The sequence below is a fragment of the Schistocerca serialis genome, chromosome 2 (genome assembly GCF_023864345.2).
Source record: "Schistocerca serialis cubense isolate TAMUIC-IGC-003099 chromosome 2, iqSchSeri2.2, whole genome shotgun sequence".
Taxonomy (NCBI): Eukaryota; Metazoa; Arthropoda; class Insecta; order Orthoptera; family Acrididae; genus Schistocerca; species Schistocerca serialis.
The window spans coordinates 1,047,568,907-1,047,590,413 of NC_064639.1; the positions used below are offsets into that span (position 1 = coordinate 1,047,568,907).

Here is a 21,507-nt window from a genome sequence, read left to right on the forward strand (position 1 = left end):
ACCATTCTCTCTTTACATATCAGAAACAGAATTTTATTCTCTCAGTACATACAGATTTAAAACATTTGTTTTAATCAACAGAAGTGCTATTAGTAAATTACATGATATGGTAATTTACAATGTTATTAAACATAACTGAAATGAGACACCATGCTCATAACCTCAAATAGGCTATCTGAATTCAGTTTACAGCTGCCAGCACAAGTTACCATTACATTCTTCGAAGATAGTGCTATAATCATGCAATTGTTCTTTTGGTTAATAATAGCAAAAATAGTGAGCATAATATTTTTTTTGTTACTATTAAATTCATTCTGTGAAAGTTTCCGCCTTTTAATTTGTTATGGATTTTCACTGACTATGTACTGTAAATCTGTGAAAAGAAAACATGAAATTCTTAATATTTCTTTATTTGTCACATTTAGAAAATAGTTTACCCAAAATCATTCAGGTGTGTCCATATGTACAGATACTGGTACATCATTTGTAAGTATAAAGTCATGAAGGGCTCAACATCCAAGACTTTACACATATTTCTGATAATTGTTTTGCACGGCTCGGTATTCTATTTATAGGCTGCTAGGACTAATTTCTTTCACCTAGCAGGTAATTCCGTATTTTAAAACAGGGCCAAATTAGCTGTAGTACCTACCTACCTTTATTGTGGCCGTGTCACCACTCAGGGCAGTATTCTTATTGGCCATGCAAGATGTTTTTGCTAGCTGCTGTAACATGTGTTTTGAAAATCAGGACTGAGATTTGTTTACAAAATGTGCTACTAAGCATATGACAGAATCTGCTTCTTTAAGGTTCTAGGGTTGTGGTTAACTTGAAAGCCATCTGATTTTAATTGTCTAGTGTTGAAACAGTCAGCTATATCTTCACAATCTGTAACTTTTAATATATTAAGAGTAAACCACTGCTGTAGTTATCTAGTATATTTTGATACGTGCAAGGATTTCATATTTAATTTCATTTCTGGTAACTGTGGAAATGTCATCTGCAACTAAACCACAATGGGGAATCTTATTTGGCAATAAATTAATAATAGGCCTGTAGAGGAAAAAACAGTATTTATACTCAAATTCAATCTTGTTGTATTCCCTGCAAAATCATTCTCTGATTTGAGAAATAATTTCTTGAGTATGACTTTATAACTGCCATTGCTTTCTACCTTTACATACGATCTGAAACATGTCAAATCCTGGCCTCGATTTTGTATTTTTTTCTAATTTAAAGAGCTGTAGAGAGATTCATACAGTAAGTTGTGTCTCTGAGTGCAGAGAAAGTTCCTGTCACCTCTTGGGAGTTTTCTGTAGATAAACATTTATCTCCTAGAAATACAGTCATGCGCATATTAAAACATTGTAAAGTCCAAGATGGAATATCAACAGTAGGCCAAAGCCTTCTTCATCCTAGAAAACAGGCACAAACAGTCAGATTCTTCGCTGAAGATGACTGTGGCCAAAAGCTATAATGTGTAACAGACTTTTAATTGCGGCTGTCTGCAACTCACTGTTCATCTTTAGCATGAGTAGCAATCTATCCTTTCCTAATACTGTTAATGCACATATTGTAATCTTGTCATACTGTGACGAAGATGATAAATAATTTTTGAGTTGCAACAATTCTTTTCAAAGTTTGTGAAAACATTTGAAGAAGAATTTTGTATGACAGTTTCCTAGATTTTCTTTTGAGCCTTTCTGGAATGATTATTATTGTTCATTCACCTCTACAGCCATGTTTTACATTGCACCACTTACTAGGGTTTAATTTTCAGTTGCATATGGGGCAGAGGGATAATGACAGCTTGTATGTCTCAGTACACACTGTAACTGTCATCACAGTTGCAATGGGAATGGAACATAAAGGTCTGTAATGTATTCACAGATTCATCTCTTCATCTCCTAAATAGATTTTTCCTAATAGTGCATAATATTCTTTTTCTCTACCTTTATGCGCAATCTGTAGCGCAGTTGTCATTTCTTTTCAGTGGCCTCTTACATATCTCAGTAATGTGTCAGCATTCATCGGTGACACTTCAGCAGGGTAGCAAGTTACATAATTAGCTTTGTCTGTGTGCTTTTATAGTTGATTAGTAAGTTAGTAATACTAGGGTGGATAGGATGTGTGCGTGCTGTGTACAGATGCAGGAGGAGCTGGCTGCAGTTCATGAATAGCTGAAGATGCTTCTGGTCACAGTCAGTAGTGTGTGTAGCAGTGCTGTAGAACCTGGTGCATCATGTGGGACACCTTAGGCATCACTTATTGCCCACAGGCTCTGCTGCTGAGGCACCTTGCAGTACACCCGATGTGGTGGATCTGCCTCACTTCAGCATGAGTGTCAGATGGTAACGCATTCACATCACTTGACGCAGAGTGTCATTGTGGAGGCTGCTTGTGTGGCCTTTCTCATTCCCCCTGTGAGTGGACAGGTGGCTGTTCCTTCTGCAGGGTCCAAGCAGGCACACAGGGGTGGTGGTGGGCGATTGTTAGACGCAGTATGGAGCCCCTTAGGGGAATAGCCTCCAAAGCCAGAAATAAATCGAACATGCATTCAATATGTCTCCTGAGGGACCTCATCTGAGATGTGGAGGAAGCCCTGGCTGCAACTGTTGGGTGTGCAGTGTATGGCCGTCTGTAAGTTGTGGCTCATGTGGGCACCAATGACATCTGTCAGTTGGGTTCTGAAGTCATCCTCAGTTCATACAGGTGGCAGTTGGAAGTGGTGAAGACTGCTAGCCTCACACACAGGAAGCAAGCAGAGCTCACAATTTGCAGCATCGTTCCCAGAATTGATCAAGGGGCTTTGGTTTGGAGCCGAGTGCAGGCTCTCAACCAGAGACTCCATCAATTCTATGATAATATCATCTGCAGATTTCTGGACCTGCATTATGGGGTCGAGAATTGTAGGATTCCACTTGATAGGTCAGGATGCACTATACAAAAGAAGTAGCTACTCAGGTAGCAGAGTACTTGTGGAGTGCACATGGAGCTCTTTTAGACTAGACAGTAGTTTAGGGTCTTCTGATGAATGCTTGCTAGTCAAAACGCAGAGAGCAGAATCGGGCTGCATAAACTACACAGTAAGTTGTTAAAGGATTCGTAACAAAGTTCCTGAATTTACTGTCCTCCATAAAAACAGTAGTGCTCAAATTATTCTCAGAATTGAGAACTGATAGTGATTGCAAGGCCATCATAGTGACGATGGTTACTAAAGTTAAAAAATCCACCAAGAGGGCTAGGAGATTTTTGCTAGGGAGAGCAGATAAGCAGTTGTTATCATCCCACTTAGAAATGAATAGATATTGTTTAGTTCCAGTGCGATGGATGTAGACAAATTATGAGAAAACTTTAAATGGATTGTAAATAAAGCGCTGGAGAAATATGTGCCGGGGTAGTTAATTAAGAATGGAAAAAACCCACCATGTTTTAATAACAATATTTAGAAACTACTGATGAAGCAGTGACTATTGCACACAAGGTGCACAAGAATTCAACAGCTACCACTGTCAGATACTTTTAGTACAAGATCTTGTGGGGAACTGAGAAAATTCTGGTCCTATGTAAAATTGCTAAATGAGTCGAAGGTTTCTATCTGGTAACTAGCTGATCAGTTTGGTATGTTAATAGAAGAAAGGAAAAGGAAAGTTTTAAATCTCATTTTTAAGGAATCATTCAGACAGGAAGATCTTAAAAATATACTGTTGTTTGGCTGTGACACAGACTCCCATATGGAGTGCATAGTAATAGGCATCTTGGGTGCAGAGAAGCAGCTGAAAGGGTTGAAAACAAAGAAGTTGCCAGGTCTGGATGGAATGCCAGTTTTACTTTGCTGATAGTGCTCTACATCCCCTTACTTAGCAGACAGTTACCACGGTTCTCAATCTCTCAACATCCCTCCCCCTTCCTCCCCCAAAAATGTCTCTAGGGACTGGAGAAAAGCGCACTTGACTTGTGTACATAAGAAAGATAAAAGAACAGACCAAAAGATTACAAACCTATATCCTTATCTTTCGTTTGCTGCAGAATTTTTAAAAATATTCTGAGTTTGAATACAATAAATTTTCTTGAGATATCAAAGCTCCTGTTCAAAAATCAGCACAGATTTAGAAACCAATGCCTGTGTGAACCTCAGCTTACTTCTTTGCGCATGATATCCTGTGAACCATAGATGTAGCACACCATGCAGATGCCATTATCTTAGATTTCCAGAAAATATTTGACACAGTCATGCTGCTAACTGTTAGTAAAGGTCTAAGCATACAAAATAGGTTTTCAGATATGCAAGTGGTTCTAAGACTTTTTATGTAACAGAACCAAGTAATTTTTCCTGGATGGCAGTTGTTCAGAGACGAGGAGATCATCAGGAGTGCCCCAGGGAAGCGTGCTCTTGTTCTCTGTATATATAAACGACCTGTGAATAGCAGCTGCAACTGTTTGCTGATGAGACTGAAATGTATGAAAGGTGTAGTTGCTGAGTGACTGTAGGAAGACATAGGAGGATTTGAACAAAATTTCAAGTTGGTGTCATGAATTGCTGCCTGATCAAAATGTAGAAAATGTGAGTTAACCATGGTCAGTAGGAAAAACAATACTGTAATATTCAAATACAGCGTTAGAAGTGCACTGCTAGATGCAGTCACTTCAATTAAATGTCTTGGTGTAACACTGCACAACGATATGAAATGGAACAAGCACGTAAGGACAATAGTTGGGAAGGCATATGGTCAGCTCGAGTTTATTGGAAGAATTTTAGGGACGTCTAATTTATATGTAAGGGAGCCCATCTATAGAACACCAGTATGACACATTCTTGAGTATTGCTCGAGTGTTTAGGATCCCATGTCAGATTAAAGGAAGACTTTGAAGCAATTAAGAGACAGGCAGTTAGATTTTTTACCTGTAGGTCCGATCAACATGCGAGTATTACAGAGGAGCTTTGTGAACTCAAGTGGGAATCCTGGAAGGAAGATAACATTCTTTTTGTAAAATGTATTCAGAAAAGGACTAGTATTTGAATCTGACTGCTGAATGGTTCTACTGCCGCCAGTGCACATTTCACACAAGGACCACAAAGATAAGAGAAATTAGGGCTCGTATAGAGACTTATAGACGTCAATTTTCTCTCGCTTTTCATGTGTGAGTGGAACAGCAAAAGAAATTACCAGTAGTGACACAAGGTACCGTCCGCCATGCTTCAGACTCTGGCTTGTGGATTACGTATGTACATGGATACTGGTTTTGGATAATTATTGACAGTAGGCCAAGATGTGTATCAGACAAATAGAAGAACCCTGCTCTGTGAAAGCATGTAACAGATCTCGTAAGACAGTGTAGATGTTTATGTGGTAGTTGCATTCTATGGATCCCACAGTGTGTGGGCTCAGAGATATGGAATACAGTAATATAACATTGCATTACTATATTTCAGTGCTGATTCTAATGATGCATTACCAAAGGAGAAAAACATTAGATTTAAGAGTATCTGTGAAGATACTCTTCATTGGAGTAGAAGTTGCCCAGTAGAAAGTTCTTTAATGAAGGCTTAAAACCTGCTACATCATCTATATTATAGTTAATGTGCTGGGGTAGGTTGTTGAATAGATGTGTACCCTTGTATCTGACTCCTTTCTTAGCTCATGAAACTCACATTCAGGAGGATGACTGTACAAATCTACATCCAGCTGTAGGTTTTCTGTGATTTCCCGAAATCACTACAAGCAAATGCTGGGATGTTTCCTTTGAAAGGGTATGCTCAATTTCCTTCATCATCCTTGAAACAATCAGAGCTTATGGTTCGTCTCTAATGATCTCATTGTTGATAGGATGTTAAACCCTGATTTTCCTTTCTTCCCACCTTCTTGACTCCTTTCTGCACTAATGTTTAACCTCTCGAGGTATTTGTAGCAGTCATTTTTGGTCCTGCTGTTATATTCATCTTTTTCACTATTTTTCGTGAATATACAAGTATTGGCAGAGATAAAGGGAATTAATTAATATATGTATTGTGAAGCTATTGTCAAAACACCCATTTTTGAACAGTCTCTGCAGGATTTTCTGAATTAAAACCGGATAAAGCTAATTTCATTTTTAAATTGCCTACAGCAGCAATCATGTCTATTGCAAACATAACTGAACCAAGGTTCTTATTAAATCGAGGCAGTGGGTTTTCAAATTTAAGTTGTGATGTCTGTAGTCCTAAAAACTGTCTAATTCTCATTTTTTCCATATTGGAGAAACCTATTTTTGTAGCTAGTGGAGCTGTTGAGAAGTACTGAACTGTATGTTCTGATCCTTGTCAAAATTCAGTGATAATCCATTTGCCTTAAGCTGTCTGTTGATTTTTCAAATATTTCATTAGCTGCCTTTTCAATAGTGGTGCTGATCCAATTTTTTATTCTTATACTTGAACCATCTGCAAAAAGTACAAAATTTGCATCTTCTCAAACTGCAAATGAAAGATGATTTATTTATGTCAGAAACAAGACAGAATCCAAAATCAAACCATGTGGGAACCCTTGTATGCTTGCTTGAGATCTGAGTGCTTATTATTATATGGTTGACATGGAACAGGTACACACTGCTTTCTATCATTCAGATAAGATAGGAACCATGATCGTGCCGTGCCTACTGTTCCCTAATATTTTAAATTTCACATAAAGATATCATGTTTTACTCAGTCAAAACCCTTGGCTAACTCACTAAACATTTCCATTGTTACAATTCCTGATTTGTTAATTAATAGTGTTTCTTGTAAAGGGAAATATAACCTGCTTAATTGAAATTCTTTTTGAAATCCAAACTTTTTGCTGCTGAGTATATTTTCCTGTACTAGGTGTGTATAAAGTTTGTTGTACGTTATTTCCGTGGAAATGCAGCAACTGTCAACAATATGCTTTATGTGTCCAATAATTTATATATTACTACTCAAAAATTAACTCCAATTTTTCTGTATAGGTCCAGAAATACACTAATTGAAAAATATTTTGAAGCAGCATTAACTGAATTTTCAGTTGGTATATGGCAGAACATGCAAAATTTTGCAGAACATTTGGAAGTGTTTCATTAGTAATAGATTAGTAGTAATAACTTGCTTTTCCAAGATTCTACAAGTATTTTGTAGCAGAGTTTTTGCATATCTGATACAAAAGTATGTATGTAAATAGTGTGTCATGATTAGGTCACCCCTTTGAGTCTGGAAACAAAGATAAAAGGCAATTGTATGCAGTTTGTTTGTGCATTTTTTTTTTTTTGTTGTGCTTTGTGTATAACACAACTTATTCTAAACAATTTTGTCACTAGGTGTAAAGTAAAATAACACAATAGCTAGTTTGACCACAGCATGGTCTGGAAGTACTGGAAGGACCTATCATCTTTAAACCAGTGATAGTAACAAAGGGGCAGTTATTTGGCGGCACATTTATGTATTTTTTACCAACATATTGAAATCCCTGTTGATTTTGGGTGGTGACATACATTTTATTAATGCCTTCAAAAATGTTAAAAACCTGAAAATATCAGGCTATAGAGTGAAAACAATGCTTTTCAGTGAGAATGTAAATACGACAGACTGCATCATGTGGCACACACACACACACACACACACACACACACACACACACACACACACACATACTCTCATGACAAGTGAGCTACGACCTCCAACCTGTCTTACATCTTTGACTACACTAGATGACTTATTTCCATCACTATGGATTATCTTCAGAAGTAGCTGCATCAACAACTTATCTTGCCTGTACTGTACTCTGTTATGTGGTTCTTACATAAACAAGATAGGTTGCTGATGCATTTATGTAGATCTGAATAGGATCCAAAGTTATCAAAGCATGTCATGTAACTAAAAATGTGCAGCTGAGGCTGAAGGATAAATGAAATTTGCTGTGAATATAACCACAACATTCATTTATAAAGCCACTTGCATAAAGATTACTGTTTAATATATAAATATTCATCTTACATGTACTATGTTGAGTATTGTGTGGTGTTCTGACAGCAATAAACAAAGGTGATAATGTGAATCATAGCATTCTTTGAAAAATTCTAGGGTATATAATGTTGGCAACTGTACCACTTTTTTAGTAGACTTATATACAATATTCAATTTAGTATTTAGTTTTCATGGTAATGGTAAAATTTTATAGGTGATAATTGATTTACCAGGTGTACCGGTATGAAATGAGCGTTGTGTGTGTTTTTGTGTGTGTGTATGTGTGTGTGTGTGAAGATGGAACACTAATTTTGAATTGAAAAGTAAAAACATTTTGTTCAAATTACTGACCATTGCTTTCTATACATTTTGACCGCCTTTCTGGCAATTTGTGGACACCACGCCAATAGAAATGTTCGTCTTTTGAAACAAACCAATCAGACACCCAATTTTCGACTTCTTCATAGGAATCGAAGTGTTCCTCAGCCAATGCATGTCCCAGTGATGAAAACAAATGGTAGTCAGAAGGGGCCAAGTCTGGTGAATACGGCGGATGGGGTAGCAGCTCCCAGCCAAGTGTTTTGATTGTCTCCTGAACCAGTTTTGCTTTGTGTGTAGGTGCATTGTCGTAAAAAAAAAAAAAAAAAATTACTTTGCCATGTCTTCTGGCCCATTCTGGTCTTTTTTTGATCAATGCCTAGTTCAAATTGATCATTTGTTGTCCGTAGCGATTAGTATTCACAGTTTCACCCGGCTTTAGAAGCTCATGATACACCACACCTTTCTGATCCCACTGAACTCAGAGCATTGTCTTCTTGCCGAATCGATCTGGTTTTGCAGTCGGTGTTGATGGTTGTCCCGGATTAACCCATGATTTTTCCTGTTTAGGATTCTTAAAATAAATCCATTTTACATCACCAGTAACAATTCGATGCAAAATTGATTTTCTTTCATGTCTTTGAAGCAAAATTTGACAAATGGTTTTTCGGTTTTCCATTTGTCTTTCGTTCAATTCATGTGGCACCCATTTTCCACACTTTTGGATCTTTCCCACAGTTTTCAAACGGTCAGAAATTGTTTGTTGTGCAACATTTAGCATTGCTGCTTCTGACGCAAAGTATCATCTTCATCCAATATTGCTTGCGATTCGACATCTTCAAACTTTTTGGTGGTCTTCCAATGTTTCTTCATTTCTTACATCAAAATCATTATTTCTGAACCGTTGAAACCGTCTTTTGCATGTTGCTTCTGATAGAGCATGATCACCATATGCCTTGACAAGCATTCGATGCGACTCTGACGCACTTTTTTTCAATTGAAAACAAAAAAAATTAATGCTTTCCACAAATCAGAACTTTCTGGTACAAAATTTGACATTGTTAACACGATGAAAACATATGATGATGTTTGTTCCATGACTTGATGTATACTAAATATCTTTGACAGATGTCATACCAACCAAACAAAAAAAAATAATTAAGGCTCGTTCACAAAAATGTTCCCTATTAACACATTTGTATCTTAAAGCTCATTTCATACCAGTACACCTGGTACTTATTCTATCAAAAGCAAACAATGGAAGCTCCAGGTCTGAATATTAACAGTAAAGATGGTCCACTGAATTACAGATGGGCACAACAAAAAGACTGTCTTTTCATTGTGCCTGCCTGAAACTCAACAGATCATCTTTCTGGTGAGTAGCAATCTGTTCTTTTCATAAAATTGTTAATTTTCTATCGAAAGAAAATTCAGTCAAGAAAATTAATAGGCCTAACTGATTTCCAGTGCCTGTAACTGTTTTCAAGAGGGAAAATGTTTAGTTCTGTCAAAGTGGAGGTATTGTTGTTGGTTGGTAGGTTTGACATGGACAGAGGTACTGATGTCGCTGTCTTTGAGGTGGAAGTCAACATTGAGGAAGGTGGCTTGTTAGCTTGAGTAGGACCAGGTGAAGTAAATGGGGAGAAGGTGTTGAGGTTTTGCAGGAAGTAGACACGGTGTCCTCACCTTCAATCCAGATCATCAAGATGTCATCAATGGACCTAAACCAGGTAAGGGATTTAGGATTCTGGTTGTTTAGGAAGGATTTCTCTAGGTGGCCCATAAATAGGTTGGCATAGGATGGTGCCATGTGGGTGCCCATAGCTGTACACTGGATTTGTTTGTAGGTAATGCCTTCAATGAAGTAATTGTGAGTGATGATATTGTTGGTCGTGGTGACTAGGAAGGAGATTGTTGGTTCAGAATCTGCCGGGCATTGGAAAAGGTACTGTTCAGTGGTGGTAAGGCTATGGGCAGAAGGGATGTAAAGGGAGGTGGCATCGATAGTGATAAGCAGGGCACTATGTGCTAAAGGAACAGGAGCTATGGAGAGTCGGTGGAGGAAATGGTTTGTATCTTTTATATAGAAGGGTAGGTTGTGGGTAATAGGCTGAAGATGTTGGTCTACGAGAGTGGAGGTTCTCTCAGTGAGGTCACAGTAACCGGCCACAATGGGGCATCCTGGGTATTAGGTTTATGGGCTTTAGGAAGCAGGTACAAGGTAGGAGTGCGGGGAGTGGTAGGGGTGAGGAGAGAGGTGGACTCCAGGGCGAGAGTGTAGGATGCCGCACTGCCAAATTCGATCATGCAGAACTTGTTAAAGGCCTTCTCTCCTTTTCCCTGCCCTACAGTGGAAACACCACGAATCCTACCAATCAGACTCGACCAGAGACCAATACTGAACCCTGCTGGACACAATTCACTCCTCCATTCAACATGATCCACCCCCATTGCCCCTAAATCACCCCCTGTTAATTTTCTCGAATTTCTTAACCTCGTACATTGCCTCAGTCATTCCCCAAATCTGTCAAAATGCAAACTAACCTTACATTTGCAGAAAGAACCACAGTACACCACCTAAAAACTGACCTCGACCTTACAATTGTACCTGCTGACAAAGGCTCCACCGCTTTTGTTTTAAATCACAAGGATTACCTGGCAGTAGGACTCTGCCAGTTGTGAGATTCATTCACATACAAATCCTGCCACAGTGACCCCATTCCAGAAATCCAGCAGGATCTCTGGTCTCTCTTCATCAAATCTCATCCCAGAACCTCTCCCCAGAGTCCATCTCTCTCCTCACCCCTATCACTCCCTGCACTCCTGCATTCTACATGCTTCCTAGAGTCCATAAATCCAACCACTCAGGATGTCACATTGTGGCCAGTTCCTCTCTCCCCTCCTGAGAGAACATCCACTCTCTTAGCCCAACATCTTCAGCCTATTATCTGCAACCTACCTGCCTATATAAAAGATATCAACCATTTCCTCCAACAACTCTCCACAGTTCCTGTTCCTTTACCATACAGTACGTTGCTTGTCACTATTGATGCCACCTCCCTTTACATCCCTAATGTCCGTGGCCTTACCGCCATTGAACATTACTCTTCCCAATGTCCGACAGATTCCAAACCAACAACCTCCTTCCTAGGTGCAATGACCAACTATATCCTCACCCACAATTACTTCTCCTTTGAAGGCATTACCTACAAACAAATCTGAGGTACAGCTACGGGCACCTGCATGGCACCATCCTGTGCAAACCTATTCGTGGGTCGCCTAGAGGAATCCTTCCTAAACACCCATAATCTGAAACCCTTACCTGATTCAGATTCATTGATGACATCTTCATGATTTGGATTGAGGGTGAAGATACCCTATCGACATTCCTCCAGAACCACAGTCCCCCCTGCGGGTTCGGGGGTTAGAATAGGCCCGCGGTATTCCTGCCTGTCGTAAGAGGCGACTAAAAGGAGTCTCAAACGTTTCGGCCTTATGTGATGGTCCCCTGTCGGGTTTGACCTCCATATCTCCAAATTTTTCCGAAGAGCGAGCCGATTGGGGAAGGGCGCCTTACTTGGTGCATTGTGTCCATGTTGTGTTGAGAACTTTCGCCATCTTATTCGTCGTTGCATTGCAGTCCTGCCCGCTCTCCATCACTTGGGCATGGATGCGCTCCTGCGTGCTCTTTCTGCCAAGCACTGTGCAGGGCCATTTTCTGCACTGGCGACGCCCATGGACCACATGTCACCTAACATCCAGCACGGTAGCCAGTCCGTTGTGGTGGGGCCGCCATGTACCCTCTTGGTTGTAGCCCCCTGACAACACAGGGATCGCTCTACTGATGCCTGCGCCGTTCACTCCCCACGTATGCCCAGGAGTAGATGCCCATCTCCCTGGGGTATCAGGACTCCCGGCAATGGCCATCCTGCCAGGTGGCTATTGCTGTGGCTGGGTGGCACCCGTGGGGAGGGCCCTTGGTCGGAGTAGGTGGCATCAGGGCGGATGACCCGCAATGAAGCGTGGTACATCATCTATCGCTGGTGGGCCTCCACCAGCAGTCTCTAAGCGATCGAGGTCTAACCTCAACGGGAAGAAATTTGATCAGAGATCGTTTCCCTCCCTAGCTACTCCATGGGAGGAACGTCTTGCTAAAGAAGGCAGTGGAGAATATTCACCCCGGTACCTCGTGTGTACGCGGGTTGATGGAGAATCATTCATGTCGACCAAGCCCCAGTTTTTTGTGGAGCATTTAGAGGACAAGTTCGGGGAGGTGGAGGGCCTGTCCAAGATGCGCTCTGGTTCTGTGCTCATCAAAACGGCATCCTCTGCCCAGTCGCGGAGGTTGCTCAATTGTGACAAGTTGGGGGATGTTTCCGTTAGCATCACGCCACATAAGAGTCTCAACATGGTCCAGGATATTATATTCCACCGGGATCTTCTTCTGCAGTCCGACGATGAATTACGCGCCAACCTCGAACGACGAGGTGTTCACTTCGTCCGGCGCGTCCATCGGGGTCCGAGGGATAATCAGGTAGCCACCGGTGCCTTCATCTTGGCCTTTGAGGGTGATGTCTTACCCGAAAAGGTTAAGGTGATGGTTTACCGTTGTGATGTGAAACCATATATCCCTCCTCCGATGCGGTGTTTTAAATGCTGGAAGTTCGGGCACATGTCATCTCGCTGTACTTCCAGCATCACGTGTCGGGATTGTGGACGTCCTTCGCATCCTGATACTCCATGTGCTCCGCCTCCCATTTGTGTTAACTGTGGAGAACACCATTCCCCCTGCTCACCGGACTGTCGGATCTTCCAGAAGGAAAGGAAGATAATGGAATATAAGACCCTGGACCGCCTGACCTACACCGAGGCAAGGCGGAAATATGAGCGGCTACATCCCGTGCCCATGACATCCACCTATGCCGCTGCTGCACAAGCAGTCCGATCCTCTACCGTGTCGTCACGTACTGTTGCCTCTCAGCTATGTCTCAATGAACCGGCCCCCTTGGTTGTGGGGGGCACTTCGCCCACTGTTGCTCCATCTACTCCAGGAGCAACACCACCCCAACCATTGGGGACTTTCGTCCCCCCTTCCCAGCCAGAGAAGCGTAGGGCTTCTTCGGCTACTCTAGCCAGGAAGGGGTCCCTTGGGGCCCTCCCTTCCCAGGCTTTGCCCAGTGTCAAAGCGGACACCCGCAAAGTTTTGAAACAACAACCGGTCGCTGGTCATAGGGCTTCACGGTCGTCGTCCGTCCCTGAGACTGACCCAGTGGGGCCCTCCCAGCCAGACCCTCCCAAGGCACAGTGTGCGAAGCAGTTGAAGAAAAAGGCTCCCAAGCATCCTGACATTGCGGTGGCACCTGTCCCACCGCAGCCTTCAAACTCTGCGTCTGAGGACAAGGTGGAGATCCTGGCGTCTGCTGGGGACCTCGATCTCGCCAGTCCCTCCGACGCCATGGAACGCACTGGCACAGGTGCTCACTTGGAGGCAGCAGGTGACCCAGCGGCGTAATCTGCCTTCCCCGACCCGTCACGCCTTTCCCAGCCATGGCCAATACCATCCTCCAGTGGAACTGCAGCGGTTTCTTCCACCATTTAGCTGAGCTCCGCCAACTTCTCAGCCTTCGCCCTTTCTTCTGCATTGCTCTCCAGGAAACTTGGTTTCCAGCGTTGCGAACCCCCGCCCTCCGTGGCTATCGGGGTTATTATAAGAACCGAGCAGCTTATGAAAGGGTGTCTGGTGGCGTCTGCATATATGTCCTTCACACTCTGCACAGCGAGTCTGTCCCTCTCCAGACGCCTTTAGAGGCTGTCGCTGGACGCGTGTGGACGCCACAGGCTGTTACCGTCTGCAGTCTTTACATTCCACCGGATGGTGATGTCTCGCAGCCTGTCCTGGCTGCACTGGTCGCCCAATTGCCGCCACCTTTCTTGCTATTGGGCGACTTCAACGCCCATAACCCTCTGTGGGGTGGGTCAGTGGCTACAGGTCGGGGCGCCATCGTTGAGCATTTATTGTTGCAGCTCGATCTCTCGCTGTTAAATCATGGTGCCTTCACACACTTCAGTGTGGCGCATGGCACCTACTCTGCCATTGACCTTTCCATCTGTAGCCATAGCCTCTTACCATCTGTCCAATGGAGTGTGCATGACGACCTGTGTGGTAGTGACCACTTTCCGCTCTTTTTGTCACTACCACAGCGTCACTCTTCTGGGCGCCCTAGCAGATGGGCTATGAATAAGGCTGACTGGGATTTGTTCTCCTCCACTGCCGCTTTTGAGCCTCTCTCTACTGATGACATTGATGCGGTGGTTCAATCGGTCACCACCGGCATCGTTACTGCTGCCGAATCTGCCATTCCCCGTTCTTCTGGGTCTCCTCGGCGGAAGGCTGTGCCTTGGTGGTCGCCTGAGATCGCTGAAGCGATTAAAGATCGCCGGCGGGGGCTCCAGCGTCACAAGCGACATCCCTCCTTAGCGCACCTTATCGCCTTCCAACGGCTGCGTGCGCGGGCCCGCCTCCTTATCCGCCAAGGCAAGAAGGAGTGCTGGGAGCGGTATGTGTCCACCATTGGCCTCCATGTCACTCCCTCGCAGGTCTGGGCCAAGATTCGACGCGTCTACGGCTATCGGACCCCTGCCAGCGTCCCTGCGCTCTCACTGAATGGAGCCGTGTGTACTGACTCCGACGTCATTGCAAATCGCTTAGCAGAGCATTTTGCTATGAGTTCCGCTTCTGCGAATTACCCCCAGGCCTTCCGCTCCATTAAAGAGCGACTGGAACGTCGGAGCCTTTCGTTTCGCACCAACCACCCGGAATCTTACAATGCTCCATTCAGTGAGTGGGAATTTTGCAGTGCCCTAGCTGCTTGCCCTGATACCGCTCCTGGGCCAGATGGCATCCACTGTCAGATGCTGAAACACCTTTCAGTGGACTGCCAGCGGCGCCTTCTCGATCTTTACAACTGTCTTTGGGTCGAGGGGGAGTTTCCGTCGCAATGGCGGGAAGACATAATCATCCCCGTTTTGAAACCTGGAAAGACCCCTCTGGAGGTGGACAGCTACCGTCCCATTAGCCTCACCAACGTTCTTTGCAAGCTTCTCGAACGGATGGTGAGCCGGCGCTTGCATTGGGTACTGGAGTCTCGGGGCCTTCTGGCTCCGTCTCAGGGTGGGTTCCGTAGAGGCCGCTCCGCCACCGACAATCTGGTGAGCCTGGAGACTGCCATCCGTACTGCCTTTGCCCGCCGTCAGCACCTGGTCGCTGTCTTTTTCGACATGCGGAAGGCGTACGATACGACATGGCGTCATCACATTCTTTCTACGCTTCATGGATGGGGTCTTCGGGGTCCTCTGCCGATTTTTATCCGCAATTTTCTGTCGTGTCGTACCTTTCGCGTGCAAGTCGCGGCCTGGCATAGTTCCTCCCACGTCCAGGAGAACGGTGTGCCACAGGGCTCTGTTTTAAGTGTCTGTCGGTTTTTGATAGCCATTAACGGGCTTGCTGCGGCCGTGGGTAATTCTGTGTCTGCTTCCCTGTATGCTGACGACTTCTGCCTTTATTACAGCTCTACTGGCATTGCAGCTGTTGAACGTCAGCTACAGGGCGCTATCCGTAAGGCGCAGTCTTGGGCTGTAGCCCATGGGTTTCAGTTTTCGGCAGCCAAGACCCGCGTTATGCATTTCTGCCGGCGCCGAACAGTCCATCCTGAGCCGCGGCTTTATCTTGCCGATGAACTCCTTGCTGTGGTGGAGACCCACAGGTTTTTGGGGGTGGTTTTCGATGCCCGGTTGACTTGGCTGCCTCATATCCGGCAGCTTAAACAGACGTGTTGGCGGCATCTAAACGCTCTGAAATGCTTGAGCCACACCCGCTGGGGCGCCGACCGCTTTACCCTGTTGCGGCTCTACCAGGCGTTAATCCAGTCCCGTCTGGATTATGGGAGCCTGGCTTATGGCTCAGCATCCCCATCTGCGTTACAGGTGCTGGACCCAATTCTCCACAGCGGGATACGCCTTGCCACTGGTGCTTTCCGCACCAGCCCCGTGGACAGCGTACTAGTGGAGGCAGGTGTACCTCCCCTGCGGTTCCGACGCCAACGTTTGCTGGCCGCTTATGCTGCCCATGTTCTAAGCTCGCCTGGGCATCCAAATTATCGTCTCCTGTTCCCGCGATCGGTCGTACATCTGCCAGATCGTCGGCCCCGGTCTGGTTGTACAATAGCGGTCCGTGTCAAAGAGCTTCTCTCTGGGCTTCAGGTTTTCACTGTTCCACCTACTTTCCGGGCTACTTTGCATACACCCCCATGGTGTGTTCGTCGCCCTTGCCTTCGGCTGGACCTGGCACAGGGCCCGAAGGACTCAGTCCCTCCAGAGGCCTTCCGCCGCCGCTTTTATTCTATCCTGGCCACGTATCAGGGCTCTGGTATTGTCTACACTGACGGTTCGATGGTTGCTGGTCGTTTCGGGTATGCGCTCACTCTAGGGGACCGTTCCGAACAACGTTCCTTGCAGGATGGCTGCAGCGTTTACACTGCTGAATTGGTCGCCATCTTTCGTGCCCTAGAGTATATCCGCTCCTGCTCAGGTGAGTCCTTCGTTATCTGTAGCGATTCCCTGAGCGGTTTACGAGCTCTCGACCAGTGTTTCCCTCGTTCTCGTCTGGTGATGGCTATCCACGAGTCTCTGCATACTCTTGCCTGTTGCGGCCGCTCTGTGGTCTTTGTGTGGACCCCCGGTCATGTCGGTATCCCGGGTAACGAACATGTTGACCGTCTGGCGAAAGAGGCCACCAGCAAGCCATCTCTGGACCTTGGCCTCCCAGAGACTGATTTGCGGGCAGTCTTCCGCCGCAAAATCTTGGCGCTATGGGACGATGAATGGCGCGAACTGACAATGTCCAATAAACTCCGTGCTGTCAAGGAGACGACGGCTGTGTGGCGGTCATCCCTGCGAGCCACTCACAGGGACTCAGTAGTTCTTTGCCGGCTCCGCATTGGCCACTCCCGGCTGACACACAGTTATTTACTGCGCTGGGAGGACCCTCCTCTATGTCGCTGTGGGGCAGCTTTGACAGTGGCCCACATTTTGCTGGCCTGCCCCCTTTTAGCTGTGATCAGGCAGACATTTGCGCTGCCTGCTACGTTCCCTGCCCTTTTAACAGACGACTCCACTATGGCCGACTTAGTTTTACGTTTTATTCGGCCAGGGGGATTTTATCATTTAATCTGAGTGTTTCTGTTTTATTTTATCGTTTTGTGTTGATTCTGGCCTTTGGCCTATGATTTTACACTGATTTTTTAATGTGTTTCTAAGTGGTTGGCTTTTCCTTATTTCTTTCTATGGTCGGCCAACCACCGTCACACTCTGTGTGGTTTTAGTTCTTTTTGTCTTGTCCTTGTCTCAGTTTCTCTTGTTCTGTATCGTCTGTGATCTCTTCTGTTCCTCGTTTTTCTTCTCTGTGGGTGTTCTTTGTATTTGGAACAAGGGACCGATGACCGTAGCAGTCTGGTCCCTTTAATCCCCCCCAAACCAACCAACCAACCAACCAGAACCACAGTACCTTCCCTCCCATTCGATTCACCTGGTCCTACTCAACCCAACAAGCCACCTTCCTCGATGTTGACCTCCACTTGAAAGATGGCTTCATCAGTACCTCTGTCCATATCAAAACTACCACTTTGACAGCTCCCACCCTTTTCATACCAAGTCCCTTCCATATAGGCTAGCCACCAATGACCATTGCATCTGTAGTGACGAGCAGGCCTTCACAGACGGTAATTATTCTCCAAACCTTGTATGAAAACAGATGTCCCATGCCTTATCTTTCCAGTCACTCACCACCTCCCAAGGTCCCACTGTTTGGCCACAGAGGAGAATTCCCTTGTGACTCAGTACCATCCAGGACTGGAACAACTGAATTAGGTTCTGCACCAGGTTTTTCACTACCTCTCGTTATGCGCTGAAATGAGAAATGTTGTACCCACTATACTTCCAACCCCTCCCACACTGGTATTCCACCACCCACCAAACCTACACAGTATCCTCATCCATTGCTACAGAAGCCCTGCTCCCAACCCCTTCCTATCAACACGATCTTTTCTGAATTGCGCAGATAGCGACTCTCCTTGCAATATAACCTATGTTCCCGTAATCCTCCAGATCTCTAACTTCATTAGTCATCATCCTTACCCATCTAGCCCCTTCCCTGTTCCCATTCCAGCACTACACAACCTTCTATTCCATCAATGCACTCACAGTCTTCTTACTTCTCTCCTTTTCCACAACCCCCCTGCCCCCTTTTGTCCCTGCCCTCTGTCTAACCTCCCGACTGCATCTAGTTGCCCTACCATATCTCTACCTTGTCCCTGTATGCTCCCACAAGCAGCACTTTGTCATCCCTCTCCCCACCCCAGCCTACTCCTTATCCCCACCACCCAGTTGCCTCCCCCATCATGCATTTCTGGGGAAATACGGAAGCGTCCGATCCCGCCCGTCTGCTTTGACCCATGACGTCACAAATATGGCGGAAACAAAAACAAACACACACACTTTCCACAAGAAGCCTAATGACACCAACGGGACAAGCGCGGGAAATGGGGTGTTTTGGGTGGGGGGCAAACTAAATATAAACAGATTTAGACGCCTTGCGTAGCTACAACGTGTAAGTGAAGACAGCCATGCATGAATACCCACCCACCTCCCAGGGGTCATAACCCCTGCAACCCATAGAAGATAAAGATGCTTCAGTAGCTGATTAGTGTTTTTTGTCTTTAAAAAAAAAAAATCACACGGGATAGAACGAATAGATCAGAAAGATAAATATAATAAACTAAACCAGAAATTGGAGGAAACAGATAATTAAAGTAAGTAATAAGTGTTTTTAAATTTCAAAAAAAAAAAAAAAAAAAAAAAAAAAAAAAAAAAAAAAAAAAAAAAAAAAAAAATCTCACGAGATAGAACGAACCGATCAGAAAAGTAAATAAAATAAGATAAAACAGAACTGGAGACAGCCACACTCAAACCAAACTCCGCGCCGTCATGATGTCACACACGACAACACCCTTACGTCACGGGTCAAAGCCGACGCGTGGGATTGGACGCTTCTGTCGACCCCATTTCTGCTCACAGTCTGGCTTCAGCTGCTGGAGACTGTGGTAGTGTGTGTGTGTGTGTGTGTGTGTGTGTGTGTGTGTGTGTGTGTGTGTGTGTTGTGTAGTTTAATTGAAGGCCTTGTTGGCCAAAAGCTCACTTTCTGACAGTTTTTTTGTTGTGCCTGTCTGTGACTCAGCATCTCTGCTGTATGGTGAGTAGCAACTATCCTTTTAGTGTTGTTGTTGTTGTTGTTGTCTTCAGTCCTGAGACTGGTTTGATGCAGCTCTCCATGCTACTCTATCCTGTGGAAGCTTCTTCATCTCCCAGTACTTACTACAACCTACATCCTTCTGAATCTGCTTAGTGTATTCATCTGTTGGTCTCCCTCTACGATTTTTACCCTCCACGCTGCCCTCCAATGCTAAATGTCCTTCTTGTCGAGTTGTGCCACAAACTCCTCTTCTCCCCAATTCTGTTCAATACCTCCTCATTAGTTATGTGATCTACCCATCTAATCTTCAGCATTCTTCTGTAGCACCACCTTTCGAAAGCTTCTATTTTCTTCTTGTCTACCCTATTTATCGTCCATGTTTCACTTCCATACATGGCTACACTCCATACGAATACTTTCAGAAATGACTTCCTGACACTTAAATCTATACTCAATATTAACAAATTTCTCTTCTTCAGAAATGCTTTCCTTGCCATTGCCAGTCTACATTTTATATCCTCTCTACTTCGACCATCATGAGATATTTTGCTCCCCAAATAGCAAAACTCCTTTACTACTTTAATTGTCTCATTTCCTGATCTAATTCCCTAATCATCTGACTACATTCCATTATCCTCGTTTTGCTTTTGTTGATGTTCATCTTATATCCTCCTTTCAAGACACTGTCCATTCCGTTCAACTGCTCTTCCAAGTCCTTTGCTGTCTCTGACAGAATTACAATGTCATCGGCGAACCTCAACGTTTTTACTACTTCTCCATGGACTTTAATACCTACTCTGAATTTTTCTTTTGTTTCCTTTACTGCTTGCTCAATATACAGTTTGAATAACATCGGGGACAGGCTACAACCCTGTCTCACTCCCTTCCCAACCACTGCTTTCCTTTCATGCCCCTCGACTCTTTATAACTGCCATCTGGTTTCTGTACAAATTGTAAATAGCCTTTCGCCTCTGTATTTTACCCCTGCCACCTTTAGAATTTGAAAGAGAGTATTCCAGTCAACATCGTCAAAAGCTTTCTCTAAGTCTACAAATGCTAGAAATGTAGGTTTGCCTTTCCTTAATCTATTTTCTAAGATAAGTCGTAGGGTCAGTATTGCCTCACGTGTTCCAACATTTCTGTGGAATCCAAACTGATCTTCGCCGAGATCGGCCTCCACCAGTTTTTCCATTCGTCTGTAAAGAATTCGTGTTAGTATTTTGCAGCTGTGACTTATTAAACTGATAGTTCGGTAATTTTCACATCTGTCAACACCTGCTTTCTTTGGTATTGGAATTATTATATTCTTCTTGAAGTCTGAGGGCATTTCACCTGTCTAATACACCTTGCTCACCAGATGGTAGAGTTTTGTCAGGACTGGCTCTCCCAAGGCCGTCAGTAGTTCCAGTGAAATGTTGTCTACTCCCGGGGCCTTGTTTCGACTCAGGTCTTTCAGTGCTCTGTCAAACTCTTCACGCAGTATCGTATCTCCCATTTCATCTTCATCTACATCCTCTTCCATTTCCATAATATTGTCCTCAAGTACATCGCCCTTGTGTAGACCCTCTATATACTCCTTCCACCTTTCTGCTTTCCCTTCTTTCCTTTTAGTAATATTGTTAAATTCCATCCTGGATTTCCCATTGTCTGATTTTACTTTTAACTGTGTCTATTGACAGTACAGACCAGCAGCTCTGTCTCATAATTTATTAATTTTTGTGTGTTTGTTCTGACTGAAAGTTAATGTTTTATCTACATAATCTTACTTAAAACAGTTGCAGACTTTCTGTCAACATGCACAAAGAAACTGCTGATGGGTGCAGGGAAAAAAGTGAACATAATAATTATACAAGTAGAACAAATATTTCAACCTAGGAAGAGAGACATTGAATCCACACTACATGTTTTATTAAAACATGGGTAGAATAGTTGC

The 21,507-nt window shown here is 44.2% G+C and overlaps 1 protein-coding gene across 1 annotated transcript in view; it reads left to right on the forward strand.

Moving 5' to 3' along the window:
- LOC126458485 (F-box/SPRY domain-containing protein 1) overlaps nt 1-21,507 on the forward strand; it is a 73,443-nt gene that overhangs the window by 824 nt on the left and 51,112 nt on the right. The gene's annotated exons all lie outside the window — the stretch shown is intronic.